The sequence below is a fragment of the Arachis duranensis genome, chromosome 3, assembly GCF_000817695.3.
Source record: "Arachis duranensis cultivar V14167 chromosome 3, aradu.V14167.gnm2.J7QH, whole genome shotgun sequence".
NCBI classification, from domain to species: Eukaryota; Viridiplantae; Streptophyta; class Magnoliopsida; order Fabales; family Fabaceae; genus Arachis; species Arachis duranensis.
The window spans coordinates 44,673,723-44,690,114 of NC_029774.3; the positions used below are offsets into that span (position 1 = coordinate 44,673,723).

The window sequence follows — 16,392 nt, forward strand, 5'->3', positions numbered from 1 at the left end:
GTTCTTGCTTGAAGTTTCTTGATAAACTCCATTTTTAGGGTTTATCTTGTGTTGAATTTAGAGGATTTTATCACCTTTTCCCACATTTATCCAATGAAATAGCATGATTTTTGTTATTCTCCTTTAATTGTACTTAAGAGTTAAAACATGCTTTTTAGGTCTTAAAATAGCTAAATTTAATTCACCTTAATTCCATTAGATGCCTTGATATGTTTGTTAAGTGATTTCAGGCTTAGGAGGCAAAGATTGGATTGAGGGAATGAAGAAAAAGCATGTAGAAATGGAGAACTCATGAAGAAATGAAGGAATCGCAAAGATGTCAATCCCTACCTCTTCACACTTAATTGATAATAACTTGAGCTATAGAGGTCCAAATGAGACGGTTCTAATTGCGTTGGAAAGCTAACATCCGGGGCTTCAAAATGATATAAAATTTGCCATAGTTGCATGGCGTTTAGAGACACGTATGTGTGATGTACATGTACGCATGGGAAGCTGCACGTGACTCACTAAAGGCAACTCGTGGCCAGTGATTTTTGAAGCATTTGGGCCTAATCCAACTCGTTTCTGATGATATTTAACCCAAGGATTGAAGAGGGATGAGGCAATTAGTTAGTTAATTAGTTTTAGTTTTGTTTTCATGAGGCTTTAGTTAGTTTCTAGAGAGAGAAGCTCTCCCTTCTCTCTAGAATTAGGATTAGGTTTAGATCTAGATTTACTTCTTCTTCTCTTGCTTAATTTCCTTTTCCATCTTTAATTGTTCCCCTGTAGTTGTAGCATTTTACTTCTCTTGTAGTTTCTTTGTATTGTTAGTTGTAGTTTATGAATTCTTTTGTAGATTTACATTTTTTCAATGCAATTGGTAAGTTCTTTGTTGTTTCATAATTGTTTTGTCTTTCTATTGTTAATCTCTTGCTTTTGTAGTTGTAGATTCTTTTAATCGCCTCGCACCCTATTTTGCTCTTTTTTTCTTCTTTCTTCTTCTCTCTTTCTTCTTTCCTTCTTCTTTCTTTCTACCTTTCTTCTTCTCTCCTCTTCCTTTCTTACTTTATTCTTTTCCCTCTCTAAAAAAAGTTTTTTTTTCCTCATCTCTCATTTTCTTTTGTTTATTGCATTTGCATACTTTTATTCTTTGTATTTTAATTTTGTTCTTATAGCTTGTTCTTCTTTTCCTTTGTATGTTTTCTATTTTAATAATGGTGTTGAATTCTCTTACTCAATTGTTGAGAATTTCTTGCATTATTTTGGTGCTTCTTGACTTGTTTGATACTGTTGGGTGATGAAACTTTTAAACCAATGCTTAATCTTGTATGACTCTTGTGTCTTTGTGCATTGATATAACCTCATATTATCTTTCATGACCCACTCTTTCTTGTTTGAACTTGATGCTCAACATGCTCTTCATGGCATTTACTTATGCTTTGATTTTACTCTTACATCAAGTATTAGTTGATATGCCTTAGCTCATATTGTTTTCTCATTTACATGTTGTAGCTACCATGTAGTTGAGAACCATACTCTTCCTTGGCATTAGCCCTGCCTACGTTTTATTTGCTTTGATATCTTCGTTGTGGGCTTAATTTTCTTTCTTTTTCTTTCCTTTTAGGTTGGCCACCAAAAGGGAAAGGAAAAGCTTCTAAATAGGGCGACAAACAAGTTATCCGCACAATCTTTTGAAGAAACTCATAAGTTGTAACAACCCATCCACCTTGCTCTTCTTTTCATGCACTGAGGACGGTACAATCTTCAAATATAGGGAGGTTCGGTCGATGACCGATCTCCACAGGTAACAATTTCCTTTTTCAACACCAATGTTAGCTAGTTGTTGCACTGCATGATAGGTTGCATGTTAGTTAGAATTTGTACATATTTTTACTACTTCTTTCTTATTAAGAGTTAGAATTTGTACATATTTTTACTACTTCTTTCTTATTAAGACTACTTGGTTAGGATGATGATTTCTTTTCCAAGAAACTGTTTTTAGGGCAACCTACCAATTTGAAAGAAAAAATATTTTGTTGAACTTGCTTGAAAGAATTTATTTTGGAATATGGTTTTTGAGCTAAGAACACAAGCTTGATAAAATCATATGAATAAATGTATGAAACACACGATAAACCATAAAATAGTGGTTTATCACTCTTCCTTCTAACTTTGCCGCTATCCACTCGAAACGCTTGTGCTCCAGATGCTCCATGTGATGGATATCATGCAAGATATCTTGGTATAAGTGGTGGACGAAATTGTGATCACTACAACTTCGCACAACTAACCAGCAAGTGTACTGGGTCGTCCAAGTAATAAACCTTCCGCGAGTAAGGGTCGATCCCACAGAGATTGTTGGTATGAAGCAAGCTATGGTCACCTTGTAAATCTTAGTCAGGCAAACTCAAATGGTTATGGATGATGAATAAAACATAAAGATAAAGATAGAGATACTTATGTAATTCATTGGTAGGAATTTCAGATAAGCGTATGAAGATGCTTGGTCCCTTCCATCTCTCTGCTTTCCTACTGTCTTCATCCAATCCTTCTTACTCCTTTCCATGGCAAGCTGTATGCAAGGGTTTCACCGTTGTCAGTGGCTACCTCTCATCCTCTCAGTGGAAATGTTCAACGCACCCTGTCACGGCACGGCTATCTAGCTGTCGGTTCTCGATCATGTCGGAATAGAATCCAGTGATTCTTTTGCGTCTGTCACTAACGCCCAACCTTCAGGAGTTTGAAGCTCGTCACAGTCATTCAATCATTGAATCCTACTCAGAATACCACAGAAGCTGAATTGAATAGAAGAACAATAGTAATTGCATTAATACTCGAGGTACAGCAGAGCTCCACACCTTAATCTATGGTGTGTAGAAACTCCACCGTTGAAAATACATAAGAACAAGGTCTAGGCATGGCCGTGAGGCCAGCCCCCAAAACGTGATCAAAAGATTCCAAAGAACCAAAGATCCAAAGATGAAAATACAATAGTAAAATGTCCTACTTATAGAGAACTAGTAGCCTAGGGTTTACAAAGATGAGTAAATGACATAAAAATCCACTTCCGGGCCCACTTGGTGTGTGTTTGGGCTGAGCATTGATGCATTTTCGTGTAGAGACTTCTCTTGGAGTTAAACGCCAGCTTTTATGCCAGTTTGGGCGTTTAACTCCCATTCTTGTGCCAGTTCCGGCGTTTAACGCTGGGAATTCTGATGGTGACTTTGAACGCCGGTTTGGACCATCAAATCTTGGGCAAAGTATGGACTATCACATATTTCTGGAAAGCCCAGGATGTCTACTTTCCAACGCCGTTGCGAGCGCGCCAATTGGGCTTCTGTAGCTCCAGAAAATCCACTTCGAGTGCAGGGAGGTCCGAATCCAACAGCATCTGCAGTCCTTTTTAGTCTCTGAATCAGATTTTTGCTCAGGTCCCTCAATTTTAGCCAGAAAATACCTGAAATCACAGAAAAACACACAAACTCATAGTAAAGTCCAAAAAAGTAAATTTTAACTAAAAACTAATAAAAATATACTAAAAACTAACTAGATCATACTAAAAACATACTAAAAACAATGCCAAAAAGCGTACAAATTATCCGCTCATCAATAAGTCCGAAAGAGATCCGAGAAACAGTAAAAGAGTTGATGAAGTTGGTAGACTTGATAGTGGTGCTGTGGGTGCCTTCCTCTTCGAGGGTGTTTTCTTTGTTGATCCTTCCAAATCTCCCCTTGGAATGAACTTGTTGCCTCTTGGAATCTCGAACATGATGTCCGTCGGTGGCCTCTCTACCCCCGCTGCTATTGCCAAACGCATCACCATTGATGGAAAAGGAATATTGATCTTCTTCTTCTCAATCAATTTCCATATCGATGTGCGTATCAAAGGTACAATGGCTATGTTCTTCCCTTTCATAATAGCCCAAAGTAGCAGAGCAGTCTTGAATCTGATATGGGTAGCATGGGTACTAAGAATGATATAGTCCGCCACAATTTGATGCCAAATACGAGTCTCGACATTCAAATTAGAGTAAGCAACACTAGTGGGAACAGATTTCCTCCCTTTGCTAAACTCCCAAGATGCACTGATAAACCCCGTTTTTAGGGTTTATCTTGTGTTGAATTTAGAGTATTTTGATAACATTCTCTCACATTTAACCAATGAATTAGCATGGTTTTGTTATCTCTCCCGTATTTGTGCTTGAATGTAAAAACGTGCTTTTTAAGCCTTTACTTTGATAATTTTAATTCATCCTTGATTCCATAAGATGCCTTGATGTGCTTGCTAGTAATCTCAGGTTAAAATAGGCTAGTCATGGATCAAAGGAGCAAGGAAGGAAGCATGCAAGTGGAGAGAAGTATAAAATGCCAAAAAAGTAACCTCAGCCAAGGACGCGCACGCGCACAAGGCGCTCGCGCGCACATTGCAATATCGACCAGGGACGCGTACGCGTACTGTACGTGTCCGCGCCAAAGGCCGCACGTGATTTTTAAAGGAAACTCGTGCCCAGCGATTTCTGGGAAGTTGTGGGGCCCAGTGCAACTAACTTTGGCACCAAAATGCATTAAAAGGACCAAGGATTGAAGGGGAAGGCATCTTTGAAGACTTATCATCATTTTTTTACACATTAGGATTAGTTTAGATAGTTTCTAGACAAAGAAGCTCTCACTTCTCTCTAGGATTAGGATTAAGATTAGGTTTAGTTCTTAGATCTAGATTTTAATTCATCTTCTTCTACTTCTATCCTCTCAATTCCTTGTTGTTACATTCATCTTTCTCTATTCTTTTGTTGTAATTTCCTTTATGTTGTTCTTGTATTTTGTTGTAGATCTACTTTTGTTCCTTCCTTTCTCTTTCAATTCAATTCAAGGTAAATCATAATAATTGTGTTCCTTTTGATTTGTTGTTGTTAATTCTTTGCAATAATTGTTGTTAGATTTTGTTCTTGTTGTTGATTTACTATGCTTTCCTTTTATGCCTTCCAAGTGTTTGATGAAATGCTTGGTTGGATTTTAGATAGATTTTGGTGTTCTTGGCTTGGGTTGGTGATTCATGATTAGGATAGAGATCTTTGACCACCAACCCTTGCCAAGACCTTTTTAGCCATTAGTTTACTTTTTGCCATTTATCTTTCATGTTTCTTATTAAAACCCCAAAAATAACTCACAACCAATAACAAGACACTTTACTGTAATTCCTAGGGAGAACGACCCGAGGTTCAATACTTCGGTTTATAAATTTAGGGGTTTGTTTTAGTGACAAACAATCTTTTGTATGAAAAAATTATTGTTGGTTTAAAAACTATACTTTACAACGAGATTTCATTAGTGAAATTCTAAACCGTCAAAAATCCAATCATCATGCACTGGGACGGCTAATTCTCTCAAGAAAGGGAATTAAAGACATCTTCCCTTGAACACATTCACTTTGATTCTCAGATAATCATTCCTCTCAGGCAGAATGTGGGAGATCTTCAGAATAACTTCTAGAGCTTGGTTGGAAGTGTCCAACCTTTTTCTCCGGAGGAATACCGAATCCGCCTCCTGGTTTGGTAGTTGGCGTAGAAATTTAGCACCATGTTTTCATTAACTTCAATTGGGTCTTGCTCAAGAAACTCCCAATGAAGCGAGGCAATCTGCTCATGGATGACCACCTTGTACTTGCTCAGAACCTTTAGCCCCTGCTCCCAATGGATTGTCCTTTTTTCAAATATCTCATATCGAAACTCGGCTTTTTGGTTGACCAAGACATTCGGTTTATCACTTGAGTGATCCATGAAGTAAGTTCTAGACGGGCGAGGTGTAGGCTACAAAACCGATAGAGTGACCGGGGCTTTACCTTTCTTCCGCATCCTAAAAAAAATTGAAACAAAAGATTTTCAAGATCATAGGGCACCAATGATATAAGATCAATGAGGAAGCACTAATAAAATCAAGAAAATTGAATTCTTAATTGGAAGCTTTTAAAATAGTGTGATTTCCAAGAAAGACAATGTGTGTATTCCAAGGGTGCGCGCGGTTGGAACACACACACCGGCCGGATACAATAGTAGTCACACTTAGCTAATCCAGATGCTTCTCAATTAAGTGCTTAAGTTGCAAGTATAAAGCATGGACATGAAAGCAATGATGAACGGAAAATTGATGGTATAGAATTTCACAATTGAATTCTCGTTGCAAGTATAGTTTCTAAACCAACAATAATCCTTTCATACAAAAATTTGGTTGTCACTAAAATAAATCCCAATGAAAATAACCGAAGTATTCAAACCTCGGGTTGTTTTCCCTAGGAATTGCAATAAAGTGTTCTTGTTATTGGCTATGAAGTATCTTTGGGGTTTTTGAGATAAGAAACAAGAATTGAAAATGGCAAAAGAAATAGACTAACAGCTAAGAGAGCTCTTGGTAAGGAATGAAAAGTGGAAGTCCTATCCTCATTATCATCATCAATTGAGATGAGAATTGTGTATTGCTCCCACTTAGTTAACCTCTAACTATGAAGGAAAGTCAAGTGGAGGAATTAACTTGATATCACAAGTCCTAGGTAGATCTATATGAAAGACTAGCTTTAGTGATATTCAAGTCAATTAGCAACTTCTAGTTATCAATCAACAAAGGAATTAGATAACTCAAGAGTCACCAATTACTCAACCCAAGCCAAGAGGAACAAAATCTACCTCATAACTAGAAGAAATATTTTAACAAACACATAGAAGGCAATAAAGGCAAACACTATTAATTGCAAGAATTAAAGGAATCTACAACTACAAAAGCAAGAGATTAACAATAGAAAGGCAAAACAATTATGAAACAACAAAGAACTTACCAATTACATTGAAGAAGAAATGTAGATCTACAAAGGAATTCATAAACTACAACTAACAATACAAAAAAACTACAAGAGAAGTAGAATGCTACAACTACAAGGGAACAATTAAAGATGGAAAAGGAAATTAAGCAAGAGAAGAAGAAGTATATCTAGATCTAAACCTAATCCTAATTCTAGAGAGAATGGAGAGCTTCTCTCTCAAGAAACTAACTAAAACCTCACGAAAACTAAACTAAAACTAATTAAGTAACTAATTCCCTCATCCCTCTTCAATTCTTGGGTTAAATAGCATCAGAAATGAGTTAGATTAGACCCAAAATGCTTCAGAAATCGCTGGCCACGAGTTGCCTTTAGTGAGTCACGTGTAGCTTCCCACGCGTACGCGTACATCACATGTACACATCTCTAAACGCCAGGCAACTATGAAAAATTTTATATCATTTTGAAGATCTGGATGTTAGCTTTCCAATGCAACTAAAATCGCCTCATTTGGACCTCTGTAGTTCAAGTTATTATCGATTAAGTGCGAAGAGGTCGGGATTGACAGCTTTACGATTCCTTCATTTCTTCATGAGTTCTCTATTTCTACATGCTTTTTCTTCATTCCCTCAATCTAATCTTTGCCTCATAAACCTGAAATCACTTAACAAACATATCAAGGTATCTAATGGAATCAAGGTGAATTAAATTTAGCTATTTTAAGACCTAAAAAGCATGTTTTAACTCTTAAGCACAATTAAAGGAGAATGACAAAAATCATGCTATTTCATTGGATAAATGTGGGAAAAGGTGATAAAATCCTCTAAATTCAACACAAGATAAACCCTAAAAATGGGGTTTACCAAGAAACTTCAAGCAAGCACCAAATGATTCATTTGAAATCCTTGAATGGAATGGTCATTGAAGTTGCCAGCATGAAAGTTCATTGACAAAAGTGTTGTACAACAACCATAACCATTCATCCAAAGGAAAATGTCAATTGTTCATCCTCAAGAAGTGGTAATTACATGTACAATGTTCTTGATTTAAAGCTAAAAGATGTTTGATCAAGACATCATCAAAAGTTGAACATTTGTAAAGTGGTTACTTAATTAAAATTTCAGGATGAACAATGAAATTGGGATTCCACAAACACAATGCCTTTGCAACGAAAATCACCCATCAATAAAGTACACATGTCATGAAAGATTTGGGTGTTTGGAGCTTCAAGCATAAGAACAAGTAAATACATTGGTAAATTCAACTTGATTATCATCAAAAGTCATAATTGAAGTCGCACAATTCATATAAGATGCCTAACAAGATAAATGTGGGAAAAGGTGATAAAATCCTCTAAATTTAACACAAGATAAACCCTAAAAATGGGGTTTATCAACCTCCCCACACTTACACAATAGCATGTCCTCATGCTAAACCAAGAAGGATAAGAGAAGGGGTATGGACATTTATTCAATGCAAATAATTATATAAACCTATCTATATCAATGCAACTAAATGAAAAATGATTCTACCTACTTGGTTAAAAATAAATCAATCCTCTAAGAGCATGTATAAACAGGTAGGGCTAAGGTCATGACGATTCATGAATGCTACCAATTCAAGTATAAAAATGAAGTTCAAATAGACTTGCAAGAAGAACGCTCATGAAAGCCGAAAATCAAGGAATTGAGCATCGAACCCTCACCAGAAGTGTTTACACTCTAGTCGCTCAAGTGTATAGGGTCAATTCTCTCAATTCTCCCATAATCATGCTTTTCAATATTTGTTTTTCATCTAACAATTAACAATTATTCAATGCATGCATACATTCATCATGAGGTCTTTTCATAGGTTGTAATGGGGCTAGGGTCAAGGTAGGATTGTTTATAGTTAAGTGGACTAGAATTTGAATCTTTGATCAACTTAAACTTCCCACCTAACATATGGCAACCTATACAATTTAAGTGCTAACCTACCCATTCTTCACTTTTTCATATACTCATGCATTTTCTTTTGATTACCACACGTATTCATTGATCTTTATTAATCTTTACTTTGGGGCATTTTGTCCCATTTTATTGCTTTTTTTCTTTTTTTTTTCTATTTTTCTTTTTATTCATATATATATTTTCTTTTTTTCTTTATCATTTTTTTATTTTATTTTTCACAATAAGGTATATATGAAGGCATCAATGCATATGGTTTTACATATAATTAATACATGAGCATGTACCCAATTCCCTAAATTCCCGATGGAAATACAAAACACCCTTTTATCCCAACCAATGTCCCAAGTTTCCCCACACTTGAATGATACTCACACTCACTAGCCTAAGCTAACCAAAGATCCAAATAAAGGATATTTATTGTTGTTCACTTTTAGGCTTGTAATGTGCTAAATTAAAGAACAAAGTGGATTAATCATAGGCTCAAAGTTGGCTAACAACGGTAGGTAAAAGGTAGGCTATTTGGGTAAGTGAGCTAAATGAAATGATGGCCTCAATCATATAAATGCATGTATACACAAAATAATGGATATAAAGAATCAAACAAATCTAGGATTACAATCATAGAAAGAGAACACACTACAAGAAAATAAGCTTTCTGCCACGCTTTTAAAGCGTGCCAAAAAGTGTAAAAAAGCGTGCCGATATCTTTTTGCTACGCTTTTTTAGCTATCGGCACGCTTTTAAAAGGGTCACATTCGGGAGCGTGCCAGTTGCTCTATCGGCACACTTTTGTGGATCTATCGGCACGCTTTTTTTGGGCACGCTTTCATCTCTTGCTATGCTTAAAAAGCGTGACCATAGGTATTAACCTATTGCTACGGTTGAGAAGCGTACCGAAAAGTGTGCATATCGCCACGCTTTTAGAAGCATGCCCAGTGGGGTGATTTTTGCTACACTTCAAAAGCATGCCGATAGAGAAGATATGGCTACGCTTTTTAAGCGTGCCTGTTGAGAATTACGAGAAGATGAGTACGCTTAAAAAGCGTACCAATAGCAAAAAATATGACTATAAGTTGGATCAAAATACTTATAGCTATACTTGTCTATGAATCTTCCTAATTAAACATTGCAAAATTGATATATAATTTTAAATCATAGTTTGAATGACTGATGAGCGGATATTTTATACACTTTTTGGGAGTAATTTCATGTAGATTTTAGTATCTTTTAGTTAGTTTTTAGTATAATTTTATTAGTTTTTAAGCAAAATTCATATTTCTGGACTTTACTATGTGTTTGTGTGTTTTTTTGTAATTTCAGGTATTTTCTGGCTAAAATTGAGGGAGTTGAGCAAAAATCTGATTTAGGCTGAAATAGTACTGCTGATGCTGTTGGATTATGACCTCCATGCACTCGGAATGGATTTTTTGGAGCTACAAGAGTCCAATCGGCAGGTTCTCAATTGGGTTGGAAATTAGACATCCAGGGCTTTCCAGCAATATATAATAGTCCATACTTTGCGCGAAAATAGATGACGTAAACTGGCGTTCAACGCCAGTTCCATATTGCAGTTTGGTGTTAGCGCCAGAAACAGGTTGCAAGTTGGAGTTCAACGCCAAAAATAGGTTACAACCTGGCGTTCAACTCCAGAAACAGCCCAGGCACGTGAGAAGCTTAAGTCTCAGCCCCAGCACACACCAAGTGGGCCCCAGAAGTGGATTTCTGCACTATCCATCCTAGTTTACTCATTTTCTGTAAACCTAGGTTACTAGTTTAGTATTTAAACAACTTTTGGAGATTTATTTTGTATCTCATGAAATTTTAAGATCTGAATTTTGTACCTTTTGATGGCATGAGTCTCTAAACCCCATTGTTGAGGGTAAGGAGCTCTGCAGCATCTTGATGAATTAATGCAATTATTTCTGCTTCCCATTCAAACATGCTTGTTCCTATCTAAGATGTTCATTTGCGCTTCACTATGAAGAAGGTGATGATCCATGACACTCATCACCTTCCTCAATCCATGAACGTGTGCCTGACAACCACCTCCGTTCTACATTAGATTGAATGAGTATCTATTAGATTCCTTAATCAGAATTTTCGTGGTATAAGCTAGAATTGTTGGCGGCATTCATGAGGATCCGGAAGGTCTAAACCTTGTCTATGGTATTCCGAGTAGGATTCTAGGATTGGATGACTGTGACAAACTTCAAACTCGCAAGTGTTGGGTGTAGTGACAGACGCAAAAGGATCGATGGATCTTATTCCAACATGATCGAGAACCAACAGATGATTAGCCGTGCTGTGACAGAGCATTTGGACCATTTTCACTGAGAGGATGGGAAGTAGCCATTGACAACGGTGACACCCTACATACAGCTTGCCATGGAAGGAGCCTTGCATTTATGAAAGTGAGGAAGCATTATGTTACAGAAATTCAGAAGACAAAGCATCTCCAAAACTCCAACATATTCTCCATTCTTGAGTAACAATTATTTATTTTATGCCCTTTCACTTTTTACAATTGAACTTAAAAAAACATTGTTGTTGGTATCCTGACTAAGAATAATAAGATAACCATAGCTTGCTTTAAACCAAAAATCTCCGTGGGATTCGACCCTTACTCACGTAAGGTATTACTTGGACGACCCAGTGCACTTGCTGGTTAGTTGTGCGAAGCTGTGAGAAATAGTCCATTAATATTGGCATACACAATTTCGTGCACCAATGACTAATTTAAATAATGGAAAAAATTTTATATAATTTTAATTTAACCAATCTAACATACATAAATTTTCATCATATTTGTCAACAAAAAAAATAATATTTATTATTTGAAAAAACAACATACACATCTCAAAGCTGCAGGAAAAGAAAAAGTCAAAATTTGTGATTTAAAGAACAAGGAAACAGTTCTTGTGTTAAAACCAAAGCAGCCTTGGCTCATTTACACCTTTCACAAGTTCTGATATGAGTGACTCCACACCTTCCTCATCAATGACCCAAAACCATTGTTTCAGCTGCCTCCTTAGCTAAAGCTTGAACCTCCTAGAATATAAAATAAATAAAATCATATTATGCTTTGAATCAGTTGAAATATATCCACAATCAACAGAAACACTCAATTCTTGAAAAAGAGCATGTATGAAGGATATTCTTAATGAAAACTTCCCTATAAGGATGTAAGAATCAGCTTTCTTTTGGTGCATAATAATACACAGAGCCTTCTTACTATGCTAACTAATAGAATTCTTAGAAACTATTAAGTAATTTTGACATACATGTTGGGAGATAAATACCTTTGCAGAATTAGTCAACCTCCTTGTAATTCCATTGGCTTGTGGCGCAGTTCCTATAAAAAGGAATTTTAGTAAGACAACTACTTAATAAGTGTGGTTTCTTAGAATTCAATTATATTCTAAGAATAATTACTAATCAATTCTAAAAGAAATATCTGCAAAACATGCTTGAAATTGCAACTCCTAGCCATACCCTCATCGGAAGATGCACTGGACATCGACAAAGCATTTTCTTGAAATGAACTTTCAATTTGCAGGATTTCTTTTTCAAGGCTGACGAACCTCTCCAAAATTGCAGGTGTGCTAACAGATCACACAAATCTAAAAAAAATTGCACAGCATGTCTTAATGGGATGAAAAGATTGGATTGATGTGAATTGGATGAAGGATATAGGTCATGAACAGAGCAAAAAATGCACAACATGTGGTCATCATTCAACTATTTTCCAAATCTATAAAACCAAGTAAACTAATTCCATGATTAATGTGATAGTCATCATTCAACTAGTTGGATTTTATTCATCAGTCCCTGCTTAATTAACTAATAATTAAGAATATTTAGAAATTCCTAAGTCAATATGCATTTGAAAAACCATTCCTAATCATATCTAAAGCACTTAAGCACTTTGATGACGGATATTTTATACGCTTTTTGGGGATAATTTCATGTAGATTTTAGTATGGTTTTAGTAGATTTTTATTAGTTTTTAGGCAAAAATCATATTTCTGGACTTTACTATGAGTTTGTGTGTTTTTCTGTGATTCAGGTATTTTCTGGCTGAAATTGAGGGAGCTGAGCAAAAATCTGATTCAGGCTGAATAAGGACTGCTGATGCTGTTGGATTCTGACCTTTCTGCACTCGGAATAGATTTTTTAGAGCTACAGGAGTCCAATTGGCGCGCTCTCAATTGGGTTTGAAAGTAGACATCCAGGGCTTTCTAGAAATATATAATAGTCTATACTTTGCGTGAAGATAGACGACGTAAACAACGCTAGTTTCATGTTGTAGTCTGGCGTTCAGCGCCAAAAACAGGTTACAAGTTGGAGTTCAATGCCAAAAACAGGTTACAACCTGGCGTTCAACTCCAGAAACAGCACAGGCACGTCAGAAGCTTAAGTCTCAGCCCCAGCACACACCAAGTGGGCCCCAGAAGTGGATTTCTGCACTATCTATCTTAGTTTACTCGTATTCTGTAAACCTATGTTACTAGTTTAGTATTTAAACAACTTTTAGAGACTTATTTTGTATCTCATGACATTTTTAGATCTGAACTTTATACTCTTTGACGGCATAAGTCTCTAAACTCCATTGTTGGGGTGAGGAGCTCTGCAGCGTCTCGATGAATTAATGCAATTATTTCTGTTTTCTATTCAAACACGCTTGTTCCTATCTAAGATGTTCATTCGCGCTTCACTATGAAGAAGGTGATGATCCGTGACACTCATCACCTTCCTCAATCCATGAACGTGTTCCTGACAACCACCTCCGTTCTACATCAGATTGAATGAGTATCTCTTAGATTTCTTAATCAGAATCTTCGTGGTATAAGCTAGAATTGATGGCGGCATTCATGAGAATCCGAAAAGTCTAAACCTTGTCTGTGGTATTCTGAGTAGGATTCAAGGATTGAATGACTGTGACGAGCTTCAAACTCGCGATTGTTTATTGCACAATAAGTATTTATTTTATGCCCTTTTTCCTTTTTCCATTGAACTTGAAAAACACTGTTGTTGGCATCCTGACTAAGAATAATAAGATAAATATAGCTTGCTTCAAACCAACAATCTCCATGGGATTCGACCCTTACTCACGTATGGTATTACTTGGACGACCCAGTGCACTTGCTGGTTAGTTGTGCGGAATTACATAGTGTGAAGTAATTTTCGTGCACCAAGTTTTTGGCGCCATTGCCGGGGATTGTTTGAGTTTGAACAACTGACGGTGAATCTTGTTGCTTAGATTAGGAAGAATTTATCTTTTTTTTTTACTAGAATTGCATCTTTTATTACCCCTTTTAAAAAAAAAATTTCAAAAATATTATTTTTCTTTAATTGAATTTTTGTTTTTTTTATTTTTTATTATTGAGTTTAGTGTCATGTTCTAAGTTTGGTGTCAATTGCATGCTTTTCTTTGTCTCTTAATTTTTCGAATTGCATGTTCTTGTTTTTCCTTGATCTTCAAATCGTTCTTGTTTATTTTTCTTGTTTAATCTTTAGTTTTTCTTATTCTGTGTCTTTTCTTATTTTTCTTGTACTTTTTCAAAACATTAGTTTTAAAAAATATATATTTTATACCTCTTTGAAACATGTTACATTTATAGCTCAATTGGCTAGAGTGTTGGTTCATATTCTTGATGATTGGGTACCGGTTCTTTTAAAAATATTTTTCAAAAATAATTTTTCTTGATTTAATCTTGTGCCAAACTTTAAGTTTGGTGTTTTCTTGTTAATCTTTCTATAATTTTCAAAAATTTTATTGTGGTTTTCTAAAAATTTTAAGTTTGGTGTTCTTTCTTTTATTCTTGTTGTTCTTGTGATTCTTCAAAGTGTTCTTGAGTCTTCTTTGTGTTTTGATCTTAAAAATTTTAAGTTTGGTGTTCCTTGGTGTTTTCCCTCCAAAATTTTCGAAAACAAGGAGCATTAGATCTAAAAAAATTTTAAGTCTTGTGTCTTTTGTGTGTTTTTCTCTTTCATCATAAAATTTAAAATTCAAAAAAATTATCTTTTCTAACTATTTTTAAGCTATATTTTCGAATTTTTTAAAAAAAATTCAGATTTCAATTTCAAAATTTTTCAAATCTTATCCTTTTAAGATTTTAAAAAAAATAAAAAAATATCTTTTTCAAAAATATCCTAACCACTTTCTCCTTAATTTTTCGAAAATCTTCACAAAACATTTTCAAATTTTTATTTTTTATTTTTATTTTTATTTTGTTTTTATTTTATCTTATTTTATTTTATTTTGTTATTTCGAAAATAAATTTTTATATATAATAAACTAAATAAAATAAATCCACGTCATCTCCCTTTCTCCATCATGGACATAAGTGGAAATCAATAGTCCAAAAGGACTCTGGGGTCAATGCTAACCCCACTACTGCTTCATATGGGAGTAGTATCTGTATACCCTCCATTGGGGTTAGTAGTTTTGAGTTGAATCTTCAACTCATTATCATGGTGCAACAAAGTTGCCAGTATTTCGGTCTTCTATTATGGGTTTACAGAGAGATCTCAGATTTCTCTAGACCACTCAGCTGGTGGATCTATACACATGAGAAAGACAATAGAAGAAGCTCAAGAGCTTATTGATACAGTTGCCAGAAATCAGCATCTGTACCTAAGCAGTGAACCTCCCATGAAAGAAGAAGCTAAAACAGTAACTGCTGAACTCAGTCCTGCAGAACAAGTTACTGAATTCAATCAGCAACTGGATTTTCTAACAAAATAGCTAGCCGAATTCAAGGAGGTACTACAAGAAACAAGAATGGCTAATATGAATATGGACGTACAGTTCAAGCAAACAGAACAGCAGTTATCAAAACAAATAACAGAAGAATGCCAAGCAGTTCAATTAAGAAGTGGGAAAACATTACATACCTCACTTCAAGGTAGCAGGAAGCCAAGGAATGAGCAAACTACCCAAAATCCATCTGAGGACAGTAAGAGCCCAGAGAGGAATATTTATGGCGCTCAAACGCCAAAAAATGGGTGGAAAGCTGGCGTTGAACGCCCAAACCATACTCAGTCTTGGCATTCAAAGCCAGAAACAAGCAAGGAATTGGCGTTGAACGCCCAAAGGGAGCACAGTTCTGGCGTTCAGACGCCAGAAGCAGGTAAGGAGTTGGCGTCTAACGCCACTCCAGCTTCCACCCCTGGCATTCAAATGCCAGTGGGGGATCAGACATATACAAGTATTGATAATAACCCATCTAAAAAGGCTTCTCAACCCACATCTGTAGGCAATAAACCTGCAGTAACTAAGGTTGAGGAATACAAAGCCAAAATGCCTTATCCTCAGAAACTCTGCCAAGCGGAACAGGATAAGCAATTTACCCGCTTTACAGACTATCTCGGGACTCTTGAAATAAAGATTCCGTTTGCAGAGGCACTTGAGCAAATACCCTCTTATGCTAAGTTCATGAAAGAGATCTTAAGTCATAAGAAGGATTGGAGGGAAACTGAAAAAGTTTACCTCACTGAAGAATGCAGTGCAGTCATTCTGAAAAGCTTACTTGAGAAGCTCAAAGATCCCGGAAGCTTTATGATACCATGCATGCACATTAGAGGGTACTTGTACCAAGCAAGCCCTATGTGATCTTGGGGCAAGTATCAACCTAATACCTGCATCTACTA

General features: G+C 35.9%; 1 long non-coding RNA gene across 4 annotated transcripts in view; it reads right to left on the bottom strand.

The window, feature by feature from the left end:
* Window positions 1–11,593: 11,593 nt before the first annotated feature.
* Window positions 11,594–16,392, bottom strand: part of LOC107479083 (uncharacterized) — a 14,317-nt gene continuing 9,518 nt past the window's right edge. Inside the window, exons 7-9 of one of the 4 annotated variants that reach the window (XR_001590052.3) lie at window positions 12,232–12,359; window positions 12,039–12,091; window positions 11,594–11,787 (exon numbers count right to left, since the gene is read on the bottom strand). This is a non-coding gene — a long non-coding RNA (uncharacterized LOC107479083). The remainder of the gene's footprint in view (window positions 11,788–12,038; window positions 12,092–12,231; window positions 12,360–16,392) is intronic. The other 3 variants (XR_008007306.1, XR_008007307.1, XR_008007308.1) reach the window with 3 other exon arrangements.